The sequence below is a fragment of the Mya arenaria genome, chromosome 6, assembly GCF_026914265.1.
Source record: "Mya arenaria isolate MELC-2E11 chromosome 6, ASM2691426v1".
Taxonomy (NCBI): Eukaryota; Metazoa; Mollusca; class Bivalvia; order Myida; family Myidae; genus Mya; species Mya arenaria.
The window spans coordinates 26819967-26839586 of NC_069127.1; the positions used below are offsets into that span (position 1 = coordinate 26819967).

General features: G+C 33.5%; 1 protein-coding gene across 1 annotated transcript in view; it reads right to left on the reverse strand.

Moving 5' to 3' along the window:
* The window catches only part of LOC128239257 (uncharacterized), a 44341-nt gene extending 37562 nt beyond the window's left edge, over positions 1 to 6779 (reverse strand). Inside the window, exon 1 of the mRNA XM_052955821.1 lies at positions 6649 to 6779. The gene's annotated coding sequence lies outside the window, so the exon portion shown is untranslated. The remainder of the gene's footprint in view (positions 1 to 6648) is intronic.
* Positions 6780 to 19620: the final 12841 nt, after the last annotated feature.

Sequence of the window (19620 nt, forward strand, 5' to 3'; positions counted from 1 at the left end):
TTACTCACAACAGTTTTTTTTGTTAACTCTCAGAAAACATATTCCAAAGATTCTTCAGTTATGAAATTGCTTTCGGAAAAAAAATGGTAGTTTACAGTCCAAAACTAAAAGAAATAAATGGGATATTCCCCAACAAAGTGCACTTCTTTACCTTAAAAATAAATAAAACTTAACTTCAATAACATTATTTCTACGAGCTGGAAATATTCACTATTATTATGTGTGTTATGAAATTTATTTGTACAAATCCGCTGTAAATATACTTAGGGCTATTCCATTTAAACATATAACCCACAGGGGAAGACACTTTTAAAATATACACCCCCCCCCCCCCTACAAAAGCGAATTTACTCTTTCGGGGTTTAAATTAGCAAGAAAAGTCACCCAACTGACCCATATACTATTTAAATCATTGCCTACCCCCGTGGGTTATATGTTTGTCTGGAATAGCCCTTATTTGTTCAGCTACAGTTTCACTGCTTGTATGCACTGTTGCGAAATGCATAGATTATTGACATTTTGTAACATTTTTACTCAATGCATGTGCTTCCTGCTACGATGTTAATGTACTTTCATGTGTATCATGTATATCTATATTTGATTGTTTGCACATAATTAATACACTCATGATTTTGTGCTGATCTCATTTCATGTTAAATTTCTCTTTTCCAAAACAAATGTTACTCAATATTGATTGTTTACACATAATTTATACATTCATGATTTCGTATTGATCTCATTTCATGTTAAATTTCTCTTGTCCAATACAAATGTCACTCAAAAGATTGTGATGATAGGTATACTTTCCAGTTCTTCATGGTATGTGATAATTGTGAACTGCATCTTTTCATTCAGGAATATCTATATCTAAATTCCTTTGTAAGCCAGCGACTCATACTTTGTCTCATTTGTAATAATATGAATCATGGTTGTATGTGGTTACTGACAGAACACCCAATAATATTCATGAATCCAATAGTCAGTACATTGGGCTTTTGTGAAAATAGTTCTTTTTAAATAATTTTTGTATTAGAGACTGCTCAATTGCAATGGTGAAATATTTCAATCTTCCACAAAAATCAATCCTGTGATGTAGCTTTTTGTATTGTATTCACCATGAGACCAAGCTTTACCTTGTATTAAGGCCAAACAAAAAGTTCTTGTTTCTGGTCACGGGCCTCAAAATCCTAAGGGTCGGTAGGTAGGCAACACCTTTGGATCGGAATGTTGAATATATTGTCTGCAAATGAACTTAAGACTTGTTTATTGTAAATATATCCAATTTTATTTATTAAATAAACGATAATATAAATCATCTAGTTCAAAATACTACGATGTAGAATCCTATTCATAGCGGGGAAATACCTTTCGTTACTAAAAATACCAACATCCTGTACTGGCCACCGAAATATGTTAGATGTTCGCAGCGATCTGTTACGAAGACTGGCAATATCGATGTTATTGAAGAAATACCGCAAAGTGTTGAGTTAAAAAGAATGCATGTATTACTTGTTATGTAATCCGATGCATCCTTGTCAAAATCCAATGTGCGATGACATTTTTCTCGCTTTTACTTTCAGTTTCACCTTAGGATTCTTCCGGAAGTAAACAAAACCATTCAGCGTTCCTATTGCCAATATACCATTTTTGTTCCTTTATAAAAATTGGCAGAGCAATCAACATGTTATGTTATAGAACTTAACTATAGATTGACCAGGATTTACGTCAAATAGTTCTCCTTTCACTTTTATTAATATTGACAGGAAGTAAACGTAAAAGCACCGGTTTTCCGCGCTTTTTGGACCATGTGCTAGGCGATAATTGTTTATTTTTTTACGCATTTACAAACTTCCAAGATTTATTTTTTATTTTTAGCTTATAGGTGAAATTGAATTAAATAGCATTTCAATTGTTAATATATAAACATTGTTGTTCGTAGTAAGCTAAAACTGCCGAAGGTATCCATTTACATAATGGCGGAGTCACGACATTGTTTTTGACTGCTGTAAATGGACAGGATTGTTCACGTGTCACTTCGGTTGCTATTGACATGTGTTTACTTTGAAGACACTTGAATAAACAAACATATGGTTTGCGGCCCCATTGATCTTCAGTTTCAGGACTAACGCCTCTTGCACTGAAATTCTCTCTGGTCAAAGGTGACACTTACTTGCGAACTTCGGGTCATTGACGATATCTCAACAGAGGTATGGTCCATTGAAAGCCCTGTTTAAATATGCTTGTCGGATAGCATGGTTTATTTTCGTATACAGTAACGTTCTCCCAGCACTCGGCTCTACAAAAATCGATTTGGGGGCAAAAATAAGTACGTTCGGGGGTAAAAAGTACGGTCGGTCGAGTGACCAGAAACAAGAACTTTTATTGGGCCTAAAAGCAGCTCTGACCATTCAAGTGCAAACTACTCAGTCCAGAGTTTTTGCCCTCCAAATTTATCATTTTGATAAAGGTTACCAAGGGTCAGTGTTTATTAACACCTATGTGATAATGATCTAAAGCAAAGCACAGAGTTATAAATACTGACTGCACAGCTGGTATTAAATTTCTAACACATGTTTCTGAGAAGCGAGCTGTACATTGTATATCTACTTGTTTCTGAACAGATTTAGTATACTTAAATTTTTAAGTGCAAGAATTAATTTTATTGCATTTCTTTAAAATAATAAGACAATCAAAATTTGCATACAACATTGAACACTTCAAGGTACACGGAATGATAATTTCAAGGCCAGAGTAGGGGTATTTTTCAATATTATTTTTTTAAGTTCTTTCATCTATTTGTACTTTCTTTGAGACTCATATGCTATAAACATGGATTACTAAAATTTCAAATACATTAAATTTTCATGAAAAGCTATCACACTCTTATTTCAGCTAATACTTTGAAAGTTAACATATTCGTGATTCTTATTATTTTAAGAATGCAAAACAATCGTGAATATGTGCAGTTTAAATGTTTTCTGACAGGATAACATTTTTTATTTCTCTTAAATTACTGCAACATAATAGTGAATAAGAGTTGTAATAAATACTGATATTGATATCTTATGTGAATAAAATTAGCTTCATTATTATGTATAATGTTCTTTTCAACACAAACTAATTGCATTTCATTAAAAAAGTTAATGTTATATATTACCATTTAAACGCATCCAAAAAATACCACAGGTGCAAAGTTGCATACTTGGCATAAAAAACGCAACATATCGTAATGATTAGATGGCATAACTGTTTCATAATGTACTTCATACGGACATACAATACTATGCATTTCAAAATGAAGGTCGAAATCATTTGAATGTGTAAAATGCAAATATGGTCAATATTGACAGCGCTGTTTTGATAAAATCTTCGTTTTGTTTGAAGTCATAACATAAATACAATCACAAAACAGCTAATAAATATATTTCATCTCCTTTCCCATATTAAACGTCAAGTCAACCATACAATGTCTCTATTTAAGCGCATCCAGTGCTAAACAACATGAAATGTTTTTATGAGTCTTATGTAAGCCCATTCAGGCGAAGGTATGACCTTTTAAGTCAATTTTGTGTTTTCCAACCTAATGTGTTAATATTCTAGTACCAAACAACCCAATAAACACCTTTCCCCAGGTCGAAGCAGATTTTAGAAAGCAAATCCGTGTTTCTATAAGTCCACTGAATTCCTCAAACCCCATTAGGACACAATTTCAAATTGTGTCTTGTAGACAAAAAGGGTCTCCTGCATCCTTATTGTGGTCACAGACAAGCCGACTCATGATCAAACAAACCCAAGACGAGCTCTAAAAAAGTCAAGCCAGAGCTCATTCAACCTCATTATGGCTACCGTCAACCCCTATCTACCATACAGTCACCACAGACAGACTGTTCTCAAATTTACTGCGTATCCAATAAACATTTTGTGCCAAACAAACAATAAAGGGGCTCTATAAAGCTCTATATATAAGAGTCCAATTGACAATAATTTTGTAATACAAACACTTGAGACCATTTAGTGTAAAGAAATCATGTCAATGGAGTGCCCTGTAAATCAAAATTCTGCTGCATTGTAGTTTATCTAGTGTCAAACATACCACAGTAAGGCTCTTTTACATCCAACTCGGATCAAAATAATCACAAATGCAGCTACATTTAAGTCAATCATGTGTCAAGCACACAGCAATGCAAGCATAACAATCGGTATTCTTAACTACAGAAGGCATCTACACGAATCCTTCCAGGGTCCGATGATTCCTTTTATGGATACAGTCCAAGCATATTCATAGATAAACAAACTTCAGAGGGTCTAAACGCAAGCTAGTCCAGTTCTCTATTTTTTTATTATGCCTACAATAATGCACATTCACAGCCAATCAAACGCATGTGAAGCTCTAGTAAAGCCTACTCAGTGCTACATTGACCACATTTTGGCAACCACAAAGCCCATTTAAACCCAAACAAGCATCATGTGTAGCTGTCATTAAGCATTTTCAGTGCCTAATACACCATATCAGTAAGGCTTTTATAGCAAAGCATACTAAGTTCAGACGGTTGCTGTGACCTTGGAATATAAGGTAGGGTTTTAATGGCGGCACTTCCCCATACTATGCTGTTCACTTCTGTCAAACATTTTGTTTTTCAAATCCGACCATTAAAATATGGACTTGACAAAAACGAGACAGACTGACGGACACATACTTAGTTTAGAAGGTTGCTGTGACCTTGATCTTGAAGTAAGGGGCACAGATCTTGAAGGTCTGGTGTTAAGCTAATTGTAACTGTATTGTATAATAATTCTATAAATAAGATACTACAGGGAAGGACATTCAGGTGTACAATCTATAATTTATTCAGTGCGGTTTCTCACTTCTGCATGCACTGTTCTAGAAGTGAATCAAGATAAATATACCAAGTAGCATTGTATGTAAGAAGAATAACATTTATCCTTTATCTTATCCACTAATATGTAACTCTAATAATTTCGCAGATATATATTGGTGTTCATACTCCAACTTCTTGGTAAGCTGGGTCCTTTTATTCTGTACATGTATGTTTTTGTGTGTAAGTTCAAACTATATCTAGCCTTGCGGTTGTCAATCATATACATCTGAACATTCTAAAGACTCTTATTTCCATATAGTACTGTTATTGAATATGTACATTTGTAAATAATACTCTCTTTTAAAAGCTGTGAATTAAATGAAATAGTATTTTCTATACTACAATTGTGTTAACATTCTCTTAAAATTGTAGTTGATATAGAATAACACACTAGTATAAAAGTTTAGTTGAATCTGAATATAACCTTTTGCTATGATGCACGTTTTAAGAATAAGTATTGGTGGTGAGTTGAGTTGTGAGTCGGTTTAGAGTGGTGAGTGAGTGAATGGATGGGCGGGTGTGTCGGCCAGTTGGATGGATGGACGGGCAGGCGTGAGAGTGGGCGAGCGAGTGCCATGCTATCATTCATATGTTTTTTTCTTATTTCACATACAAGGAATCATCGCTCAAACCGTTCAGCACCATCAGTGCTTTGATTATACATGCACTTTGTTCATGACAAACTCAATGCTAACATAGTGAAATTGGTACAAGAAACATTTGGGAATACACAAAGTAAATAGCGCAGCAGGATGACATGCTAATTGGTATTTTATTGACTGGTTCAATTTCATGGACTGATAAGCCCTTTTCTCAAAATGAGGAGTTTGGGAGGCAATTTCCCTGGACTGTACTAGAAATAATAGTTAGTTTCTGTTTTGCTCAAATCTAGAAAATTAAACAGACAAGGGCTGATATCCAAATGGTGTTCATTTGTGTACTCAGAGAGATGAATATGTCACTTAATAACTTGAGCACACCGTTACTGTCACCACTCATTAAGGCATTAATTCTTTAATAATTACTTTATTGTTCAAATACATAGGACTTCCATTCCACTGCAATTAATCTAATCAACTCTGGTATAATTCTTATTCAAATATGGACTCTTTAAGGGCCGGTAACGATGCAAAAGTGGGTGGGGATGGGCAAAAACTAAAACGATAAATACAGGTTTTATCTATTTTTGAGGAACGATATTTTTGAGGTGTGAAACATTTATTCTTGGCGACATGTTTTGGGTAAGTTAGGAGTTCAACAAATTTTACAAAAAAAGATTTTAACAAATTTTGGATAAAAAAGCATTCACATCATTACGAAAAAGGACTACTTATTTAACAATGTCTTGAGAGACTTTGACGATATCTTGTCAAATAAAAAGGTTATTCAGAAAAATATAATACTCATTTCCGGGTTACAAAAGTGCATATATCTTTTTTAAAATAGCCTCAATAAACAAAATGCCACAAGACATTGTTGATTGGGCAGTTCCGATAAATTTGAGTCACAAACATATTATTTTTGTATTCAGACATTTCAGTGAAAGCGTAAATGCTTTTTGTTTGGAAATCTGATAAAATATTCTTTCGTAAAAAATGCTCAACTCCTTATTACATATTTTCGTGTTTATATCGGATATATGAGTCATGCTTGTAAAATATTGAACCTTAAAACTAAATAGAAGTTGATTTTTAAAAACATTTTAAATTTTGGTTCCTCAATCGACTTTTGCATCGTTGCCGAACAACTCTACGTGAATTGTACTTACTTTGTATTTGTTTTTCCTATTCCTGATGAAAATTTGTTGAACAATAGTTAAATAATCCTAGCTTTCTTCCAAACATATTGTATTCAGGTACAGTGAAATGCAATAGAGAAAAATCTTCAATTGCGTCTGTCTCTCTCGCTTTGAAAGTTTGTTATGAAGATTCAAACATTAAGCGTATGATACGATCTTTGAAACCAAATATGTGTATCCTCGATTTAGGGGAATCATTGCGCTGTACAATTGGCTGACTTCCAAATTTCGACATAGTACAAACACTTTACAAAATGTGTTTCAGAAACGTTCTTTTGTATCATATTTTTAATGTTTAGTAGTTCTTTACGCTTTTATGAAGGATTTGATGTGTTTACGGAATGTCAATTCTTAAACCGTTGCAATATTTTTAAATTGCATGTACATTACGGTTTTCTTGCTTTAAGAATAATAAAAATAATACCAATAGGACTACTATAATTGTTTTTATAAAAGTTATGTTTGTTTACCTGTGATTAATGTCGTAAACAGAAAACATGAAATTATGCAACACGCTCGGGCTGAGGTCAAAGGATCCAACAAACAAAAATATGAAACATGAGTAGATTGAAAATGGACTGCGTTTGTGTGTGTACATATCGTTGTAACATGAGCTTTTGAGATAGGGATAGGGATAGATTCTTTCGCTGATATACTATAGCTTTGTAAATATCGGGAGGTAGCTACAAAATGCTTGTTGGATAATGTGGGGGAACTTAAAGCTGCACTCTCACAGATTGAACGTTTTGACAACTTTTGTTGTTGTCTTGGAACAAGCCAATTTTGGCGAGAATCCATGGAAACTTAGCTCTATAAGACTACTGTCGCGAACTCCGCGAATATGTTATTAAAACATTTATATCTTTGTATAATTGATAGTTCATGTGGCATATAATGTTTAATAATTATTACATTGATCTTTGGTAACTAAAAATAACGTATAATGTTTGTTTTGCTCCGTTGTATATTTTATATAAGAGTTAATCTTTGTGTTTACTATATATGTTTGTACCGTTGAGGTTTTACATAACGGCTCTCACCGGAGCCATTGCTCCGTTAGCATGTACAGTGTGTGTATACCACGTGATAAATTGCGTCATAAATGCTACGTCGGAAGGCAATATTTTGCTTCGATTGAAGACTTAAAACAATGATAACTTTTCATTTTCTTTACCATTTTAAATGAAACAAAGGCCAGTCTATGCATCTTAAAGAGCCCCTCCTTTGTTTTGTAACCGGAGTTTGATAAGCTAGGTGACTAATTAGATTAGCGACTCCATAAAATGCAAGTATGATTCCAGTAACTTTCAGTTTTGATTAACATGTCCCTTATTTTTTTATTAAACATTAGTCCAGTAATAACAGTGCCATCTGTCTGCAGTCCTATGTTATATCGAGTATAATTTAGGTTTTGCTCCCATTTTTAAATTTCATTTCTGTGCTAAGCCCTTCTAAGTGGATTGAACATTTTGGTAGACTTCCCAATCTTTCTTATTTTTACCCCTTGTTCATGGCCTTAAGTTGCCAATACAAAATTAAATTTGCATTATAAAAATACTGAATATCTCAGTCTGAGTCTTTACTGATGAAGGCGTTACGCCGATACGTTTAAGATAATAAACTTTACGTGTTTGTGTGGATTATTTCATTCAGTCTTAACCAGAAACTCACAATAAGAGAACTTAAGCATAGTTATGCGTCAGAGTTATAGATCTTTCTATGCATTTTATTTGTCTAAATAAATGACCAGTCCTTTTGGCAATAACCTTGTGCCTCTTGAGTACTTGGCTTGACCTTATGGTTTTTATTACATTGATTGTTTTTTATTTGCACACAACAAGGATGATGACACTATGCTATGTCAAAACCTCAACAAATTTTCTTCAAACAAAAAAAAGGAAATTCAGAATAACCTTTATTACATAATTTTAGGAAATACAACCATACAATCAATGAAATAAAAATGTATCTGTAAATCATAATTCTTGTTATGTGTTCGTTAAATTCAACTTAATAAAATAAAATAAATATTAGTTGCAGTAAGCAATGCTCATCACTTCTAATAAACGTTGTAGACTAAAAAACAAATCAACACAAATGGAAAAACCTGTTTTCAAGTCAGCTAGTGTCTTATTGTATGCCTAATCATTTCAGCTAGATTGTTACGCAAGTTGAAAGCTTACAGAATTATTCAAGTCTTTCGCCTTAGTTGAAACTAGTATGGACATACTTTTTCTGAGGCCATGAAAAAGTATCTTGGTGGGGCTTGAACTAACAACCTTTGATTTGAGGCAGACACCTAGGCTTATCCTCTAGACCACTTTCACATTTTAAAGAGACCAAATTACAATATGGCATTTCCAAGGATGTGCCCTATTAAGGATTTTCGGAAGTCTTTCAAAATTGAACTGAACAAAAGAGTTCTCCTTGATTTGGTCTGCCAATGCCATCTGTTTCTAATTCCTGTTTTTGTAGTTATCTTCCCTCCGTCATAGGAGAACCACTTTAAACGTAGATAAATCCTTTACCACACAGTTGAATAAATATATATATATGCACTTTTTCGTTGTTAAAAAAGTTCCACAGTGATAAAATATGTGTCCAGATTAAAAGTAAAGTTCACTCAAATATCCTGAGAAATAAATTTTTAAAAGTTGACTGCAAGAGGGTTACCACTGAGTAGCCCTACAAAGCATTATTAAGGAGTAGCTGTATCTATGCTGTAAAGTAAATGTCCAGCTTCGGATTGTATTGCTTCAGGTAATGGAAGGTTTAATGTTACTTTTTTTATTTAATAATCACGGGCCAACAGTGGACTATTATCTGCAACTTCACATTTAAGTAAGTCATCAAATATTTTAGATGACAAGTTGTTCCACTGAACACGTTATTTCCATCTTGCACTTATTTTCTCTTCAATGTTGGCTTTGCAGTTGTGTTACATGTTTTCCATGCATTGCAGGTCAATCCTCAGTACCATGGAAGTTTTTTATTTCATTCCAGGGTCTGAAATAGAAAACATTAAATACAACAGAAATAATAGGAATGAGATTTTCAAATGAATATCTTAAAAAGTCTGTACAATAACATAGAAAATTATTCACAACATATTTAGTGCCACACCAGTTTAAAGCTGCATTCTCACAGATTTACTGTTCTTACACCTTTTTAAAATTTGTCTTTTAATGAGCCAATTGGCAATTATTTTGGAAATGTCTAGGGACCAGAGATATAAGACTGCTGACATAATATCAGATAACAGTCTTTTATATTCAAGTTTGAAAAATTGGTATAAATCCTTCAATTTAGTCATAAAAGGTCACGCAGAATAGAACAGATTTCAATTTTTTGAAAAAAATGACGAAAAAAGTTTTTCGCTATTGCTTTAAGCCATATATTTGTGTACAATTAATTTAAATAATCACCTCCCTAACTCCTTTGATATCGATTGAAAAGCTCTTGAGAAACGACCAAGAAGAACTGTCAATCTGTGAGAGAGCAGCTTTAAGCTTTGGACCAAATTTAAGAATTGACGTAAGATGAAATTGCTATCTTGTTGAAATTCCACTACAATGTTGATCAATATTTTTATACCGTCATTCTTTGTTGATTAATTGTACAAACATGCAGGTATATTTTGGCTAAAACCAGTAGGGAACTTGATTGTTGAATCATTGTCCGAATTTTGAAAATAGCACAACCATTACATCATCTGCCATTTTTCATTAGAACAAGCCAGGAATTCAGAGCCGGCCGCACCACTGGTACCATACTGCGCTCTGAAAATAGCAATAAGATTAAAATTAAAATGTCTGCATCACCACCATTGGTTGATATTATAGAATTTAACTTTGAAAGAAATGTGTGCTGGTTTATGTGTTCAAACCCATTTTGAAAGACCACTAGCATGATGATCTACTTTATTTAGAGACGCTAGCATGATGATCTAATTTATTTAGAGAGCTATATTAGTGAACAGGCATCCAATTGTGTGCCATTTCATTGAGCTGATTGGTATCAACACTCACACTACAATATTGATGAAGAAATGCAACTTTATGCAAACATAAAATTATTTATGGCCGTTGTACAATTTATTTCTGTACGTCCGAGGCACGGGATTTAGGCAATATCTCGGGAATTAGCCATACGGGCACTTTATCCCAGGAGCCAATCAATTTCCCCCTTTTTGTGCCACGTAACGCTACAGGCCAATCAGAATGCGCCTGCCATTCTTCTTTGTATGCTAAGCGCTCGCCAGTCTCTCGAATATATTTTTACCACCACCTCCCCACCTCCTCCATTTATTTTTTCTTTCTAATTTTATGGACGCTCTTTCCAAGGTCTACCTTGTTTCTTTTCTTCGTTTCTTTCACTTACCGCCTCGTACCTTAAGATATACCAATTGTTGTTGTAATTGTTTTGTTTTTCTGGGCAACGTTTTGTATTTTCCATTGCCTTATAATTACTGTTCTTCCGAATGTGTTTACCCAACTTTGTTAATTTTGAGATCTCGTGTTGTTTTTGTAATTGTATGTTTTTATTTTCTGACCAAACTTTGTTAATTTTGAGATTTCATGTTGTTTTTGTAATTGTATGTTTTTATTTTCTGACCACATTGTTTATATATGCATCTAGGGGTGGGCGATTTTGGTCCACCCAGATATGTTTTTCGGACAACTTTTCTAAATTACCTTTTGAATAACTTAGCAATATTTATGGCATTTTAATAAATGCCCGTTTTTCATTCAAACGTTTGTTTTCCTTCAATCCATTCTAGTTCGACTTCCCTGTACATAACGTAGCTTTGACCTTGGACAATTACATAAATATATTTAACTATGTTTTTATCACGGACATATAAACCAAACGTCCTTGGTTAAAGAAATGTTAATTTTAATTATAAAAACTGAAGTTTGTAAATACACTGAGTTAAGAAAGTCTGAACCTATTATCAATCTAAGTAAAGTCAGGTTCAGACTTTTTTGTATTTCAAAGAAATCAAATAAAGTATTTGTGTTCTTAATTTTTGCCACTGATTACTGTTAATATCTCAGCAAGAGTTAATTGAAAGCAGACTTAACACCACCCACTAAAAATATATGACATTTTACTTAATTTCTCATGAGGGGACTTTTTACACCGTTTTTATATTTTAATAAAATATATCAAGTATAAAAATAGCACTTACACACAAAAAGTGGTAAAAGTTCGCCCTTCATTCTGTCTTTGGTCTAACATATCGATTGGCTGTTTGAACATCTCCTTAGTCAGCCATGATGGACTATTTTCTTATAACCTGTATTATTTCCGAGGCTAATTCCTGTTGGATAGTGGCCGAGGTGTTCCGATTGTCCCTATTATTATTTATTTATTCCGGTATTGGTCTACTACAGTTTTTACAGAACATGGTCTGTTTCGTCAGAGTCAGTTACGTGATAAAATCAATCTGATTTTTAAAAATGAAACAAGTGTAGAGTTTATACAAGTTATTGTTATGTAATTGTGAGACAAAACGAGTACAATACATAAACAAGACAATTATAAAATGTATTTACTATAAATCAATACTAATAGAACTCCTGAAATTATTAAAACGCTATTTTGAAAGAAACCAAAAGGTCAAGGTTATATCATCTGTGTAAACATTAGTGAAATACGGAAGGTATATTTACAAAAATTATTAAGCTCTTATTTAAACCCAGTACGTATGCACATAAAATCAATGTACCATTGCAGGGTTGAAAGTAATGGAGAGGTCTGGTTTATGGTAATGGTTACATTTAAGTGTTAATATTCAATATAAAGGCATTATACTTCCCATTAGATAACCATTAAATACTACTTTTTATAGTACAACAGGTAAAAGTTGTAGTCAAATGTTAGAAAGAAAGATTTTCACTCAAACAAGTACCAATGGTTAGAATATTTACGTTTGCCGATGATATCTACTTAGAACCATTTAGATTATAATTCAAAATATATGGTTATGGATTTAGTCTTAACCGATATAATATAATTTTAAGTCTACTGATCATCACATAATTTGGCGAACATCAATTAAGCCGTAGTTGCTACTTAAAAAATTATATCAAAAGCGCACAGTTATTTACTAATAATTCCGCCATGCACAGCATTGAAATACTTTTATCGTATTGGAAACACCTCAATATTCATGGACATTCAATAATATACCCCATTATCAGTAGAAGGTTCCATGCCTAGGGAGTCTTGATAACATAGGAAATATCCTATTCACATCATTTTCAGTGGCTGTCAAAACACAATCAAAGCCTATTACAATACATTTGGCAGATTTCACAAAAGAGGCAATTATGTGGCCCATTTTCTTTCATTTATTGTAATTGCATGTCAACGTCATTTATACAGCAATTGCCTTTCCCAACCCATTAAGAACACCTTATAGAAGTGATTTGTATTAAAATAATGAAAATATTGTGTTAAATAAGGTAAAAAAAATGTAAAAATATGCCGATATTTAGGACAAAAAGACAGAAAATCTTCCCGGTACCAATATACCACTTTTTTGAGGATGCTTTTCAGTAACATCTGGTAAGTATTTTATTCTTGTCTGTTGAATAATGTTTGCAATAAATGTTAATTAAAACAATAATATATCTAAAATGATTGCATTTCGTTCGTAAAATACATAAATTTTCGGTAATTGCGCATGGTGATAACGTTACGGTAATCTGTCCTCCAATTGTTGTGTAACATTAGCAGACATGATCCACTGCTAACTGTTTTAAGCCTAAACATACCTTTATTAAATCACTGAAAACAAAGACTTACGTGTCAGATAAAAACAGTATTGCATGTAACAAGAAATTGGTCATTCCCGATCATAAAGATTTTAGGTCTAAAAATGTGTTAATGTTACGCAAAATCGATTCTGTCCCATTTTAGCATGACGATAGCACCTTTTCTATTCGTGAATAATTTACACCGACTGAGGGTTAACATCCAGCGATTACTTTTAAATTGGACTGGTTCACAGTTGACATTGAAATGATAAAAATAGTGGTGAATACCGTTGATAAAAACTAAATCCAAGTTTGGCTCATTCTGTCCTTCGATGTAACGTTAACATTATGTCACGCTAGCATTAAGACAAGCGCTTAATAAAGCGAGAAAATCGTTGAAATTTGATGACTTTCCCAGAGTCAATTATTCGAACATAACAATGTCGTCTGTAAACTATCGTTTGTAAGTATTCATTCATTAGGTACGTAGTTTATATTGAATTCATACCGCTTTTGTGTTTGATATCGTTATTTATTGGACAGAATTAAGAATGCAAACGTTATAAAATGGACAGAAATATAGATGATAACGTGACAAATGGACATTACTGCAAATGTGACATTGGACAGAAACCTTCTTTTTTATAAAACACATATTTATGTTTTGTTTTTTGTGATCCATTGTATGCTTTTGATACAAGCTGAACTGTTTAATACTTAATCTGAATTTGATTAAGTAAACTGAATGCTTATGTTATAATTGGGACAGAAATATGTTTGCTAATGTGACAAAAGGACTTTTCCCCTAATGTTACAATATGGCAGATTTCACGTTTTGGTGACCAAAAAGTTCCCGGCAAATATTGATTTTTAAAATTTATTGCAGATTTGTGATTTCAACGATAATCTTTTACAGCAATTTCTCATCTATCATATTTTAGAACATTTGCAATGATTTATTCATGCATTTTTATGAATAAAAGAATTTTGTATCACCATACCATTTGTGCTAGTGTTACAATATTGCCGGTAAAAACTTGTTTTGTTTTTTTAATATTTTGATCCAAAGAAGTATTTTGTCTTGCACTAAATGGTTCATTTATCTATAAAACAAGATTGTATAGACAAAAAACAAAGATTGTTTTGTTTTTCTCAAATAAATTGAAACAAACCCAAATTGGACAACTAGACAGAAAATAATTTCTGCAAACATAGGTTTTCTTTTTATATCAGATCAGATAAGCTATAAACATAAATGTTTTGTTGTGGTGATATAAATGTCTCTAGTATGGTGCAATTATCATTACCTTTGATATTAAACATATATATTATAAATTGCTAATTGCGAGTATGTGCTAGTGTTACCACAAGACAGAATTAGTAACATTAGCACTATGTCACATTAGCAGTTGGACAGAATGTTTCACAACAAAATAAAATACAGACCTACCACAGACTCTTTGAGCTTGATACAGTATAAAACAAACTATATAAATGATTGATAAACACAGTCAATTGATAATCACATAAAATCATAATAATCATACAAGATTGACGAAGATGCAGTGTGACAGACGTACACATTTTATGAGCTTCTACAGTTAAAAATAGTTTCTTTGACTCCTCCATTTAGTTTAAATGTTGTTATAATGTTTTACTCATTTGAGATTTTAATAACCTGTTGTTACAATATAATTCTATTGCTTCTCATAGTAGTTCCTACTAGTTTTGTTCATGTTGATTTATAAATACACTGTTGACCTAAGTTTATATGGTGTCAGACTGAATGACGAATCCTTGAAACATTGTTCCCGCAGCAGTTTGATTAAAGAATCTCGTAAAAAAATATACCAATCTGGATAGAATAACTTCCAATACGAAAAACCAACAATAGAACTAAAGATCAGACTGTTGTGTGTCTTAAAGGCTTAGTTTAAGCCTTGTAAAAGTGACCCTCCCCCTTTTAAGGCCTAATTTAAGGATTATTTGGCATGATAATCCCCTGCTGTGCATCTCCTTCTAATCACACTGGTTTGACGGTAGGGGCCAATTTTCCTGTGTTTACCGGTAGGTTTATCGGCTCAGGGCCATTAAGGGTCCATTTCCTATCTTAAAATATCACATACTGCGCAGCAGGATATTCAGAATCGGAGATCTGATAAGACAATTAGGCAATTATGCACCAATAAATTGTAACCACGGCCCCCAGGTACGGGGGTATACTGGGGATAGCCGGGGAAAAGGGCTGGTTTTTACTTTCCAGTTGGCCCCGCATGGCCCTGTGAGTGCGGTGTTTCTGTCTTAGTGCCAAATTTAGTGGAGATATTGACTTATATAGAGTCTCTGGGGTGCGGGGGGCATTTGGCCGGAGTTTTACCATCCGTTCGTCCCGAAGGGCGGGGATTTTACCCGGGGTTTGCTGGACCGAAAGTCAAAGTCCCCGCTATTCCCTGGACCTCGGGGGGGGGGGCGTGGTAACAATTGACTGGTGCATTAGATTAAGATCCATTTACAAGGGTTGTGTACAAATACACAGTGTCCTAAGAGATTGATCAGAAATCTTTACCCCGAACTGTATATGCCTACACAGTGACATGGTACACTGATCAAAAGATCTTATCATAAAAAAGGCAAACAAACATCCAGAACTTTAAAACCTGTAACAAGAACCACCCCTCCTGAGTAACCTTGCATATAATCCAACCCGACACAGCGAAAGACAATTCTTATAAAATAATGTTTAATGTAAGTAAATTGCAACAGTCAAACAATTCAGACGATTTACACATCATCTTCTTGTCTTCAAGGGTATGGTTCTAAAAAGAAATTAAATTATTACATACTTTCTGTTGAGATATGAGAGTGTTCTAAGTTATATATGTCTGCCTCTAACACAAGAAGTCGTGGGTTTGGTTTGATCCCCACCAGGGGTACTTTCTCATTGCCTCACAAAACTAACACAATACGAAATGTTTTCTACCAAGGGAGCAGATTTGAGAGATTAAATTCACAGAGCTTACAAACTAAAACAAAACACTCGAACGTAAATGCCATAAATTCAAACATTTTAAATTTTTAGCAACAGATAATTTTAGATACTACTTTTACTAACACTTCTTATTGTTTCGCTACATTCAAAAAACAGTTTTGTTTGAAATACTGTAAGAATACAACGTCAATTTATTATCTGTAAATCTATTCATCAAACTCCTTCCACATGGAACAACGTTTAGTTCGTCAACTTGCACCACAATACCACTGGTCATAATGCACCAGTCAATTGTAACCACACACCCTAGGTCCAGGGGTGGGGTTCAGGGAAAATAGAAAAGGTCTATCAGATCTCCAGGGGTGGGGTTCAGGGAAAATAGAAAAGGTCTTATCAGATCTCCAATGTGATAAGACCTTCTGTGCAGCTTTCAATGTTTTATTATGAAAATGGACCTAAACTAGGCCTTTAACTAATTTATCGTATTTTTTTGTTGTGTATATATATGACAGAAGCAGAGTTTGACATCACCAAGAGAGAATTCTTGAGATGAAAGTCAATATTTGTATGCTCATTTTGTGATTCATTGTGTTTCTTATTTGACAAATCTTATTTTTGACACAAACTTGTGTTATATATTGTGTCTTTACCTTATTTTAGTCACCTGAATGCTAGTGTTACATTTTGGACAGAACAATGTGTGCTATTGCATGACAATAGGACATCTCCCCTGGTGTTACTTTTGGATTCCTGTTTGAACCCCACCACTCCCCCACCAAAGTATATAAAAGTTGAAGAACATTGTTTCTGTGCTTCTAAAACTGTTCACTCTAGAGACTGTTTTTTATTCAATTTTAAACTGTCCCAGATTAAATTAACTGAATGCCAGTGTTTTATATAATATATATACTTATCATACAATAAACACATCAAGACTTCGAACTATTTTTAAACTAGAAACACCAAGATTTAACGAAACCAGGTTTTGAAATTGGTAAATAAGCATTGCATATAAGTAGCAACCATCTGCTTCTGCCTACCAACACCAAATACTATATACTAGCTAAGCTTGATATAATCCAAGTTCAATCACTGTAGATAGTTGATGTCCTATTTTCTGTCAATTAACTTAGCTTAACCCATGTCCAGGTTTTCGTTTCCACATGAGCCTCCCGTACACTTAATTGCACATATCTTTATGGTGTTCTTAACTGAATGATTCCTCTTCTTTTAAGCTCACCAGAGCACAAAGTGCTCAAGGTGAGCTATTGTGATCGATCTATGTCCGGCGTCTGTCGTCCGTCAACGATTGGTTAAAATCATCTTCTTCTCCTAAACCTGCTGTGACAATTTTGATGAAACTTCATAGGAATGACTATTGGTTGGTGCGTTTTCAAAATTGTTCAAAGAAATGAATTACATGCAGAACTCTGGTTGCCATGGCAACCTTAAGGAAATTTTCCACAATTGGTCATATTCATCATCTTCTCCTAAACCCCTGGGTCAATTTTAATGAAACTTCATAGGAATGATCCTTGGTTGGTGCTTTTTCAAAATTGTTCATAGAAATGAATCTATACCGAACTCTGGTTGCCATGGCAGCCTAAAGGAAAAATTACAAAACTGTGGGTTACAAGTTCACTATAAATACATTTTGTTAAAATTTGATAGTAAGTAAAGTTTACCCTTGAAACAATGGCAGCAAGTCTTGCTATATGGTTTCCTTTTTTTATATTTCACTACTTTATGTTTTTAGTAACAAGGGAAAATATTTTAAATTTTATTAAGTCTTCATCATAGTTACTTCTAAGGTAATTATTGTTCTTTTTTTAGGATCATAGATTGAAATAATTATTATACACTTTATCTTTAGAAGAAATTTCATTTTTTGTTATTGATAAATTTAATAATCAGACTTTTCCATTGAACTTCATGTATATTATTGTAAACTTCATGTAGATCAATCTAAGCTGCAAATCTTATTTTCTGTGCAGATAGTGAATAAGCCTTATACAAAAACAAATGATTAAAAATATGTAAAGGAAGGTGATGTTGTCCTAGATGGAAGAAGCAATAATAGAAGATTAGTGTGTACCGCTCTTTGATTTTTAGAGCATTAAGGCAGATTATTGATTTTAATGGATGGTGCACTGTTTGTTGTTTGTGAATCTATACCAAAAGTTATTTTAGTGTGCAAGCAATTTAACAAAGTCCTGTCAGTGTGCAGGCAACTGAAAAAGTCATGTCAGTTGTTTGTGCATCTATTCTAAAAGTTCTTCAGTGTGCAAGCAATTTAACATAGTTTTGTCAGTGTGCAGGCAATTGCAAGAAGTCCTGTCAGTGGGAAGGCATTTGAACAAAGTCCTATCAGTGTGCAGGCAACTAAAAAAGTCCTTGTTTTCAATATTCTTTGAGAACAAATATCAAGCTATATTGCTAACAAAGGTTAAACTCTTTTACTAAGGTGAGCGATTTAGAGCCATCATGGCCCTCTTGTTTTATAAATGTCATTAACCTTTATTCAATTGACATCCAAATGCTAACGATATGAAATTTCAAAGTTTCATAAGTTTTATTTATATAGCAAACAAAAAGCATGTTTTAATAGTCTTTGGTAACATATTCCTTGACCTTTATTCTACTGAGCCGGAAAGAAAGCGCATTCTTGCCTTCACATACCCTATCGGCACCAGAAAGTCCATCACTACTCATCAATTCTAACTAAATATATTGAGCAGGAACCCTTTCGATTTTTAATATCTGCTTCCTTTACGCCCCTTAAAGTCAAAATAGCAATATCAAGGAATGTCTTCAAATAATGCTACAATACAACGCATTATGTCTACCTAAAATTAAAGAACGGAAACCACGTTTCTATTTTATTAACAGTGAAAGTGACCTTAACCCTACCAACCCTGAAAGCAATTCAAGGTACGTAGTTACTAATGTTCAAAACAACAAGTATGATCACCTTACATCAAATAGTTCTTAAGTTAAAGAGCATGAACCATATTTTATATTTTTAGTTTTAGCACCATTGAACGTTGTCCATTTGATACCGAATGCAATGGCAATGCATGTATTTACATATACTTGCATGTATACCAAGTTTCAGCGATATATATTATTCCTCACTCATGTTATTGAGTGTTTAATGCAAAATCTCGATAGATGGGATGTGTATAACAT